The sequence below is a fragment of the Lichenostomus cassidix genome, chromosome 4 (genome assembly GCF_008360975.1).
Source record: "Lichenostomus cassidix isolate B80296 chromosome 4, HeHo_3.0, whole genome shotgun sequence".
Taxonomy (NCBI): Eukaryota; Metazoa; Chordata; class Aves; order Passeriformes; family Meliphagidae; genus Lichenostomus; species Lichenostomus cassidix.
In genome coordinates this window covers 60176053-60187611 of record NC_139484.1, presented here as the reverse complement: position 1 = coordinate 60187611, position 11559 = coordinate 60176053, and the positions used below count along the sequence as shown (strand labels likewise).

Here is an 11559-nt window from a genome sequence, read left to right as displayed (position 1 = left end):
GTTTATGAACAACACCACAGCACACCATGGAGAAAAGCAAGTTCTGTTTAGCTTTACATAAACCAGAGGAGTGAACTGAAAATTTCACATGAAAGGCAATTTCCCAAGAAAACTAAAACAATTCCATGAGTGGCTGGAGGCAGGGAATAGTCTGCTTAGTGGATTAAAAGACTGACACATATTTCTTAGGAATCTGAAGATGGGCAGCAGGAGATAAATGCTCAGTGCTGGTCACAGGCATCAGTAATTTCCAAACCAGTAAATATGACAATAAGGTATTAGGTTAGAGACTTTATTCGCCTTATAACTACTTTAAGTGATTTTATAAAAAGTTTTCCTACAGCACAAAGGTATTCAGATATTGAAGACCAAACCTCATCCCAGATCCCTTTATGTCCTGATCTGCCATCACTGAGTTTCTTCCCTCTTCAACTGGATGTGGAGGAGAGGGGGAAAGAAATCACAAAGAAGGATTTTTGTCTCTTTAGCATCTCTCCAAAATTCATCTTCCCACCTTTACTCCTGAACTTTTCCCTGGAGCAGAGAAAACTTATTTCATTCCACAGAGTTAAGGAATCTTTTTGTCCTTTTGTCAAAGGAGGCAAAATCTCATCTGTGAAGCACTTAATGATGGCATTTAATAATCCAGTTTTTCTGAGTGCAGAGAGAAAACAGATTGGACACCAATAATTTTTTAACTGTGATTATTAAGGGAAAAATAAAAATGCATTTAAAATGATAAATTCTGATTGAGGGGGAAGTAAACATTACAAATCATGTCTTCCAAGGTTTTGGTGCAGCATTTCAGCCACCAGCAAACCACCTCGTAGGCTCACACTAATCTGACTTTCTAACTCGCTGCAGGTTGACATCAATTGACGTCAGACCTTAAAAACGTTTCAATCAAGATCTCCATAATCCTCATAACTGAAATGTCTTTGTTCTGTTTTATGATCAAACATTTCTGAAAACAGAGCCACCGGTCCCAGCAAGCACTCAGGATGCTCAGAGGTGAGTAAAGGCACAATAAAAAGCTCAGTAATCTACCAAATCTCCTCAGAGAACACGTTTCTTTATCACTGTGCCTGCAGACTCTTACACTGCAAATGTACTGGCAACCATTTCTAGCAGACATGAATATCATTTGAAAAGTTTAAAGATGCACAGAGAAAAGCAATCAACAGCCTCCATAAGAAATCTCAGGGAAAAAGTGAAATGATTTGGTAAACATGAATGATTGATAAGTTCTTCAGCGGAAAAAAAGGAAATCAAGAAGCAATGACCTTTTGTACCCATCCTTCAAGTAGCAGGTTTTAGAAACTTTTGTATTGCCCATAAAATTAGCTAGAAGATAAATCTCACTATGGTGATTTGCTCTTTTTAAGTCCAGAGCCACTGTTCTGAATTCTCACTGTATAATTACTTCAATATAGATAAAGCATGAGTCATCTGTTCTACTCTAACCTTTGCATTTAAATTTGAATTTTATTCCTGCTTATCTTTTTCCCTAAATTGATATTACTGTCTACTATGTTTATTAAAAACAACTTAAAGCCACAGTGCATGTCAGACTCTGCACTGAGGCACCATTTGTTGTGTTATTTTAATTAACATGTCTCAGGGAGATTACAATTCTAATCATTTCTATTAAACTATGTCAAAGTTTTCTTACTTCGTTTCAGATTTTGTTTCCTGTTTCAAACTATGCCTTAATACCCAGGAGGCTTTTAGTAAATGCTCTGCACACCCAGGTGTGAAACTCAGAGGCACTGCCTTGTTTTCCTGATAGCAGCAGAGCCAAGGTTGGTGAGGCAGAGTCCTTAGCAGGTTCCCAAATCTGCCCCCTCTGGATCTCTTCCTCCTGTCTTAATCACTTAATCCTCAGTGAGGCAATAGTTCTAAAACCAAGGAAACACATTCCTAGAATGAGATCAGTCAGAATCCCCTTCTCTCACGAATAAGCAGGTCCTGGGGCAGGACTGTAATTGAAGGGACACAAAAAAGCAAACCCACCCCATCCAGAGTGCACTGAGAAGAGCTGAAGGTGAAATCCTTGGTTGTCTCCACAGGTTTGCCCCTGACTCACCACAATTCCCCTGAGGCATGCTGGGGTAGCCAGGGGGATCTCAGTGTACTCAATGGCTGCAGGGTGAGCTGCTGCACACTGAGAAAGGTTTACTTCACACCTTGTTTGAGTGAATTTCTTACAAGGTTTGGCCCCAGATATCCAACAGTGGGTCTAGGCCACAAAGCAGGAAGAAAAAACTCCCTTTCTTAGCCTTAAGGGGGGTTTAATTACTTTTTAAGGTTCCCTTTTTAACCCTTTTCCTCCCCTTTTGGTGCTAATCTGAATAACCAACACAGCAGCACTTATTCAGCATTTTGAATGGGATTCCCTTCGTTTTAAGGACTCTTTTCCATAACTGATGGAGATGAGCTGACTGGAAGGCTCAGTGCTCATCAGAGCTGTCAGGGTGCCCTGCAGGGAGCTGATCTGGAGAAGGTTTTGCAGATCTCTTGCAGAGAGAGCGGACAAAGACAGTCAGTCTCAAAGACTCCCACACACCACACTGAGACACTGCAAGAATACCTTTTTTTTTTTTTTTTTATTAAATGTCCCTTTTCTTAATTAAAGGATGAGTGGTCCATTTAGTACCATCAAGATACTTTCACAGTCTGAGACACTATGAGAGTCTTTCAGCTCTCAGTTTTGAGACAGCAGGATGTACTGACATGTACAAGTTCAGTCCTGCCAATTAAATTCAACACTGCTGGCTACCTGTTCTTTGGAAATCCAAACAAAATTAATTGACTCTGGATTGCCTTCTTTCTCTACTTCATACAAAAAAACCGTATTTTAGATGAAGGTTTAGTACTACAGGCAGTCTTAAGATGTATTAGGTAACTGATCTGTCACAATGGAAGAGCAGACCTTTCTCGGGAGATTTTAATTTGGGTCTTTATTGTAAGTAAAGATCAGGATCTCTGAATGGAAGAGATTGAAGTCTTATAAAAGAAATCATGATGTCTACACAAAGCTCAAATTCTTTGCCTTTGCTTTTGTTGTGCAATGCAAGACTACAAGAAAAAGTTGATTATTGTGCCTCTATCTGTGTCCTTCAAGTATGTTTAACAAACTCATTTAATTCTACTCATCATCTTATTCTTACTTAAAGGCATGGTGTATTTCTACCTTCTTAATCACTTCTCACAATTCTTTACTCAAGTCCTACAACACTTTTTCTATTGTTTGTTGAATTTTCTTATGTATGTTGATCCAAATTACCCAAGTCCTACAACATTTTTTCTATTGTTTGTTGAATTTTCTTATATATGTTGATCCAAATTACCCAAGTCCTACAATTATGCTCAGGACTTCAGCTGAACTTTCACAATTATCTGGCAATGCTGTAACTCCTTGCACAGCTCTCTATACCACAGTGGGAATAACCTGCAGAAATCAGCAGAACTCACTGAGGTTCACCTGAGGAGGATGCCACTTTATTTTGCAGTTTCTAACACACCCATGGATTTTCTTCCACTCATTTCCTCTAAACTGCTTTTTGTTCTTCTTGACATTTGAATGAGCTTTGTCCCTTTCTCCCTTCTGGTGAAAAAAAAAAAAAAAGTGGTTTGGATTTTAGGGTGCATGTTCAGAATGCCTGTTTTGAATCTAGAGTCCACTCAGGAGTGAAGAGTTGCAGGAGCTCTTTTTGCCCAAAAACTTACAAGTAAACACTCAAAAAATCAGCTCAAATCCACCAGCTTTTCTTCAGCTGATGCTCTTTTAACATTCCCATTTGTTCACACACCACTCCAGTCCATGAGCAAGATATTTTCATGCACTTCTCAAACTTGGGAGGCTGTTTCCCAAATGCAGGCTGTGTTTCACCCCCTCTACTCCAACCCCCCAACACCAAGGGGGAAAAAGAGAAAAAAGAGGTTTCTATATGGTTACACATCCTGTGGATCAATGCTGGTCCTGTGAGAAGCTGCAGCCTCTCTGACATAGAGAGAGAGTGATTGCTGAGCCTAAATATTTCCCACCCCCAGCTGCTGAGGTTTCCTATAAAGGCTGAAATTTTCTCAGTCTTCTGTGTTAAAGAGCTGAAGTGACACCAAACTGGGGTGGTAGAAAGGCTTCCTCACCCCTCAGACTCTGTCATAGCCCTAAGGAAACCAAGGCGCAAAGTTCTGGACATGCTGAAGGCAGCTGATGCTGGGAAGATTGGAGAGAGTGTTTGGAATCATGGATCAGAAGGAAGATTTCAGGTCAGGTGAGAGGCACATCCTTCCCATCCTCATTTGCTGAAGTCCCACCAGACTGAAGTAGCCAAGCAGAAAGGACAGTGCGCACAAAATCAGACCAAATGGGTTTATTGTCTGACACTCACCACACAACCTGGCCTCACTCTTCTCCTCCTGGCACAGGAGGGCACTCGAGCAAGGGGAAAAGGAAGCAGATAAATGTGCCTGAGATCTCTCCTCCCGGGAAGTGGGTTGTACAAATATCATGTGAGAGTTCCTAACAGCCCTTCCAGACCCTTGTGGGGGAGTATTTCAGATGTGAAGAGCTCTCCTCTCCCTAAATTAGAGCCTGGATTTAGAAACACACCCGAACTCCTACCTCACCATTGGAACTCCTGAGCACAACTTGGCCAAGAGCCTGCAGAGTGAAGGAGTATGTAAAGCACTTCATGGAATTGTGACAGCTTTCCCAGAATAACCTCTTCACTAATTGGGGAGAGACAGAATGAGCTTTTCTAAGAACTGAACTGTCCCAATTTTAGCCCAGATTTTGCTAAAACACAGTGTAAGGAAAGAGTTTCACATTTGACCAACAACTAAATCTTGCATTTCAGAAGAGGTTAAGGTAGAAAAAAGAAGAGGGAAAAAAAGGAAAACGCAAAAACCCCCAAACCAAACAACAAACAAACAAATAAACAAACAGCAGGTTTCAATTCCAAGCATTCAAGACAGAAACCAAAGGAGACCTAAAGCAAACACTGCAAAGCTTCTGTTTCAAATCCATTTCCAGAAGAGCTGATGGGGGCAGAAAAGAGGGAAAAGCTGAGGAAGAATTCACCCAGAGAAATTCTTTTCTGTCCTTAGCCCTCAGTTTAGCCTTCAGTGAATCTGCCCACATAGTCTTTACCAAATCTTGGGAAGTGACAAGACTGTAACACAGTGGGACTCATAAATAAGAGAAATTTTTTTTTTTTTTTTTGTGTCACTACTGGTCCTGAAGCAGTTTCCAGATTGATGGCACTGCCCTGAATCCAAAAGGTACATATAGATTTTGGCACCATTTCAGTACCAAATTCTTGCAAAGGAGGGTTAGAACACTTTGCTAACAGTGGCAGAGTTTGGCAGAGCCCTGTAATTAATGTCTTGTTGCTTTTCCCTTTTGTCAAAGTAGTCAAAATAATGTCATATGAAATGATTTATTTTTGTTTGTTTGGCAGCTCTCCAGCATTTCAATAGCAGGGAGGCTGCTGTGCTCAGTGTTGATTTGTCCCAGCACATTGTATTTGTACAATTTCAACTCTGTAGTACACAGCCAGGCAAGGGAATAACACAAAGTTTTTTTAATATTCTGCCTTTGCAACAAGCAAACAACCCAGAAGAGTGTATTTCAATTTTTGCCTGGGGATTAACATACAAATGTTCTGAAAATTAGGGATATAATTATGTGAAGTCAATTACAATTTTCAATTACTTATTTCCTAAGGCTTTATGCTCAGCAATGTTGGACATTCTGTGCTTGTAGCTCCTCTCAGCCCTGCATATCATCCACCAACAGAGAAACACCACAACCAAATGACTCAGAATAAAAGGGTTTTAAATATTTCGCAGGTAAGCAGAAGTGAAGAGTTGTGCATTTCAGCTTCACAAAGTATTTGGGGTGGTCTGAGGTTTCATGATTACTCAGAGCTTTTGTTATGCTGGTGACAGCAACAGAGAGCTGAGGACCCAGATATGTTTTTTTAGGGCTTAATTGCAATACAAAATAAAGTTACTGATTAAGAAAATCAATATGTGAGTGTGTGTGTGAGCCTTTCTCAAATCTTATTCACAGCTTATAAGTAATAAAGAAGTGAGAGTCAATTAACTGCACTGAATATAAATCACAAGCCCATAAATTCTTTTTACTGTATTGAGTTACCGCTTTGCATACTAATGAGTCATATTCATTTCACTTTTTCCCCTAAAAGTTTCCTCTGCAACGTGGTAATTACATAAATTACAGCTTTTTTTGTGGGTTTTTTTTTTTTCCAGTGGCTATTGGAAAGAAGTAGCTATGAATTTTAAAAGAATCATTGTTTCTTTGCTTTTAGGAGAATCTCACACCTGTACACCCCTGCATCACATGTTCCGAGGCAGCACTTTTGGGAATTATCTGCCTTTTTCATGACTGCAAGAGACAATTCCAATATTTCGCACAATTAGGAGAGTCAACAATAGAGACAAACTATGCCAAGGGAAAGGTGACAACGGATGGGGAAGGAATACTCAGACAAAGCATCGAGCCTGCTCAGAGCATCCTATTTTAAGATAATTAAAAACTTCTTGGAGAATGGACAAAAGGGAACTGCAAGCACCTTGAAGAGATATAGGGAACATCCTGTGAGAGAAGACTCTTTGTTTATTCTTAAAAATAATTTAGAAAAAGGATGGATAGTTATACATTAAGCACAGCATGAGTAGTGTCAGTCTCAAGAGGACCTCAGCAGGCTGGAAGAACAACTTTTGGGGAGGAATTCTATTGTAGTCTGCAATTAAATGAGTAAAAGGGACAGGGTCATTTTTTAAGTGTCTTGGAGGTGATTCTATGGTTCTTGAAAAAGATCATGAAAAGGCAAATTTGAACTGAAGGAGGCCTTAAACTGTTTTGTCTGGATTTTTAAGTTGTGTGACAGCAAATCTGCTTTTATTTCTAAGTTACATAAACCAAAATTTCCTATCTGTTTGTCACAGGACTACACATATCAAAGAAGTATTTAAATTATGCATGGCTACAAGAATTGTCATGTTTCTCAAGCAAATTACTGAATACCCTTAGAAAATCTCTTGAATATCTCTATATACTAATGACCAAACTCAGTGTTATTCCTGCTATTCACCCATTACAGTCCAGTTTTGAAATATAAAAGGTGCTTGATAAAATGAGATTTTCATCAGTTACCTACTGCCAGCTAGCAAAGCAGAAAATAGAGAAAACGGCCATTTCTATTTCGTATTGCTTAATATCCATCACTTTAATGGAAATGAGATAAAGTAGATAATGGCAGTAAGAATTGTATTAGCAGCACAGACATATATTACATATTTCTCAGAGGGACCATTGTTGTAGCATTTACATTGTTAATATTAAAATGTCTCGAGCAGCACAATCCAATGTAACCAATATTATAAATATTACCTTTAATATAAAAGAGTTGAATGAGCTTTTAACCTTGAATTTGATACAGTGTTGAAAATAACTTTTATACTTACATGACCTAGCTCCTTGTGAATAGCTAAGTACTTTTCCCCTCAAATAAATCTTTCTCCAAAGCAAAACTTCCTTGCACTATTCTTAGCTGTAATTTCCATTGCACATTAAGTGATCATAGACCTTTTCTGTACTTCTTTTAAGTGTAACTCGGAGGCAGAAATGTCAATTTAGATGAGGCTTTCGAAGCTAACATTAAATACAAACAAAGACTGTAAGAAATGTTCCATTTTGTAGATATGTCATTAAAAAGAAGTGTACAGGAAGGTTATCCACATGTTCATACATCCTGAGTCCAAGTACAAGTGTGGTTTAAAATGGTTTTTGAAACAGAATATTAAAAAAAAAAAAAAGGGGGGGGGGCAAGCAACAGGGTCAGGAATGAGGCAAAAATGGGAAGTTTGAACACAAGATGGTAATGTCATGTCAGGAAAAAGGTGATTTTTGGCTCCTGTCTGCAGGATGCTGCAGCATGTCCAAGGAACAAATGGCAGGGCAGAGCTTGGGCAAGGGAGAAACTGAAAAATCAGATGAGACTAAGAAAATAGCACAATCACACATCCATGCTGGCAGTCAGGAGATTTGATTATGCAGAAAAAAAACTGGACAGAATCTAAACCACAAATCTGAACACCTCTCACAGTGAAGAGCTGGATAACCACAAGGTTTAAATATACGATACAGGTTAGAAACGAAGAGAGCGAAGCTCAGCTGCTTAATCTAGGGACCACTGGTAAGAATTTGTTGTAAGTCAGGCAATCATCAGGTGCAAATGGTGCTGGAGGGAAGACCTATTACTCTAAATACGTATAATCTACCAGTCTAATGGGCCTGGGGATAAGGGAAGTGAATATCAGGAGTGTCAGGCAAGCAGAGAGAGGAAATATTGATGGGATTGAGTAAGGTGGTGAGTTTTCATCTGGAACATTTCTTGTCATTTAGGTTCCAAAAAGTGGAATCTAAATGAGCAAAGCAGAACAAAAGAAGTTAGGAGGGTGGCAAAAAGAAGCTAAAAAAGCTGAGATTGTGCAGGTGTAACAAAAGGAAGGCTGTGAGGGGCCAGACATTGTAGGACTGCTCTGCTGAAAGATACCATGAAATGGAATGGTACAGACTAAGATTTAAGATGGAAGACGTGGCTGGCAGAAAATTCATCAAGTGTGAATTGACTGGAAATAAATACAATCCTCAAAATACAAAATTTCTGACAGTAACATGACTGGGGTTCTGAAACAGCCCATAATGAAGTGTTGGGACAAAATAAACCCCTAATTTTAATGACAATCTTCATGGATTCAGAAGCAGGATTGAAAGATGTGTCTGCAATACTGGGAGTCTGGTGGTAAGAAATGTAAGAGGCTTCTTTTGGGCTTTATTTCTTCTCTCATAAATAGATATTTCAGGACACATCAATTGATTCCCAGTGTGAGGCTTTCACTCCCTAAGCTGAGACAAAAACTCCCATTCTCTGTGGTGCACAAGGAACAATAGAAAGTCCCCTATTAAGAACACAAGTACTGTTTTATTTTTCATAAAATGACGGAGTGATACTGCAACCAGGAGAAGAAAACTCAACTTCAGGCCTCCCAAGAATGACATTAAAAAGTTAAGCAGCACTTAGTCTTCTTTAAGGTGTCATTTCTACTCAGCGTAACTCTAAGACGCTTAATGCAGATGGATGGGCTGAGCAGACTCTGCAAAGACAAGGTTTCCTTCTTTACATCCAATCTAAAAGCTTTTAAAATCTCTCTGTCAGGAACAATTTGACTGCATATCAATTGCATCCCCCTACTAGTGCAAAACTTATAATGAGAGAGCATGGCGGGGAAGAAAAACCACATTTTGATAACTGTGACAGTAAAATGAAACACTGTCAGCCTGATGGGCTGCAAGGCTGGGGCTGCACACGAACCTCACTTTGCTCATTAAAGCTCTCATCCAATTGAAACAGCAGCTGGGCTGTGTCTGGGTGATGCCACACTTTGGAGCTGCCAACCAGCTAGTTTGTGGTGTTGCTCTGCTGGCCTCATGAAGAACAGGCTCTGGGAGAGCCAAGGTTTTCGTGGTTTGCAGGACAGACCAACTTAATAAAAACTGCCTCTCTTCACCTGGGATGCTGAGGAGCTGCATTGCCTGTATGGAAAGAACAAATGAAATATTTTCCTGATATTTTCCTGGTTTATATACAGTCTGAGGTTTCATATAATTCCTAAAGCATAGAATTTCTATGGATAAAACCACTCTGCTCTAAAAAGGAAAGATCTGGAATAGGACTTTTTTCTCCTATTAAAGAAGAAGAGATACAAAGTTTGTAATTGGCACTCTCAAAAGAAGAAAAAAATTCACTTTTATCCACAACAACATATATTTATCAACATACCAAAAGGAGAATAATTGAATCATCTTCCATATATATCTATAGGAACAATCAAACTGATCCCCAGGGTGAGAGCCACCATTTCCCAAATGCTTCTATTCTATGTGTCAGTAAAATTACAATTCCCCCTCACACCATCTCCATTTAGCTCATAGTTTTCATAATGGCTCTAATAAATAGCAATAATATTGGATATTTTCAAAGAAAAAACTGGTGGCTTTATTCTCATTTCACAATACAGCCCAAGCAAAAGCAAAAATAAAATAAAATAAATGTTAGACATGCAGGGAAGACTGGGAGCAGCTCCATTAAAGTCAATAGTTATACATAAAAATACATAAAACGAGGAAAGAATAAGAACAAATGTCTTTAGATAATGTATGAGAATCACAGTATGAACCCTCAGCAGAGATTCATCTACAAAGACAAGTTAGTCAGGAGAACTGATTTTTAACTTGCCATTTCAAGCTGAAGGGGGAAAGAATAAAAATTTCCTAGCAGCAGCATTGTCTGAAGAACTCTTTTATGCTTAAACAGTAAGTCCTGAACAATTTTAAAGCTCAAAGTATAGAAATTAGCATCACAATCCATTGCTTCTACTGCTTTCATATGTGACTGGAGATTGTTATTTAGTGGGGCCATCAATTTGGCATCCTCAGTGACAAAGCATTGCTTTAAAAAAATAAGTCTTAGTAGCCAAAGTATTTGCATTATTTTCAAAAGCTTTAAAATGTGGTATTTTTTCATTATTTAACAAATTGTTAGCATCTCTGAATCAACTCAATTTAGTTAGAAGGAAGGGGGAAAAAGGCTTATTTTGTCAAGACTTTATACAAGTTCTATTTTAAAGAAAGGGTTTATTGAAATTTCAGGGTTTAATCCCAGCCTGCAACTAAGTACCATGGGGCTGCTCACTCACTGCCCTGCCCCAGAGGGATGGGGAGGAAGATCCCAAAGATGGAAAACCCAAGGGTTGCGATGGGAAGAGATGAAGAACTGAAATCAAGTAAAATATTTAGTGGTGTTGCAGGTGTCGTTGCAGTTGTTGTTGTTGCTGTTATTATTATTGATGGTGGTGATTATTTTTGTTGTTGTTGTTATTATTATTATTAATGGTGGTGACGATGATGATGATGATTGATGATGATGATGAAGAAAAGAGAGGCACAAACCCCAAGAAACAAGTGATGCTCAATGGAATTGCTCAGCACCACTGATCAGTGTCCAGCCCATCCCAGAGCAGAGATCAGCCTCTCCCAGCACATTCCCCCAGTTTATAAACTGGGATGATGTTCTGATATGGAATATCCCTCTGGCCACCTTGGGCCATGCTGCCTCCTGGCTTCTTTTTCTTTTCCAAAGCCTTGGAGCCTCTCAATTTTTTTTTTCCTGGAGAAAAGCCAATTTAGCAAAGGAACTGCACGCTGCACTGTCTCTTCTCTGCAGCTCCCAAGGAACTACTCTGCTTGGAAGCTCTGGATTCTCCTCCCTCCTCAATCCCCCTGCTGCAGCCTCTCCCAGCTGGCACTGAGCTGACCAGTAATAAGGACATTTTCCACTGGTAAATCCCTGCTGCAGTGGGGGAGTTACACCAGATCACCCCATGCAGTGTTCCAGGGAATGCAGCCCAAGGCACAGGCAGCCAATTCCCAGTTCTGCCATTTGCCTCTGAGTGATGCTGTTCAGG

At 39.5% G+C, this 11559-nt stretch overlaps 1 protein-coding gene across 2 annotated transcripts in view; it reads right to left on the bottom strand.

The window, feature by feature from the left end:
* Nucleotides 1–11559, bottom strand: part of CTNNA2 (catenin alpha 2) — a 448404-nt gene that overhangs the window by 233388 nt on the left and 203457 nt on the right. The gene's annotated exons all lie outside the window — the stretch shown is intronic.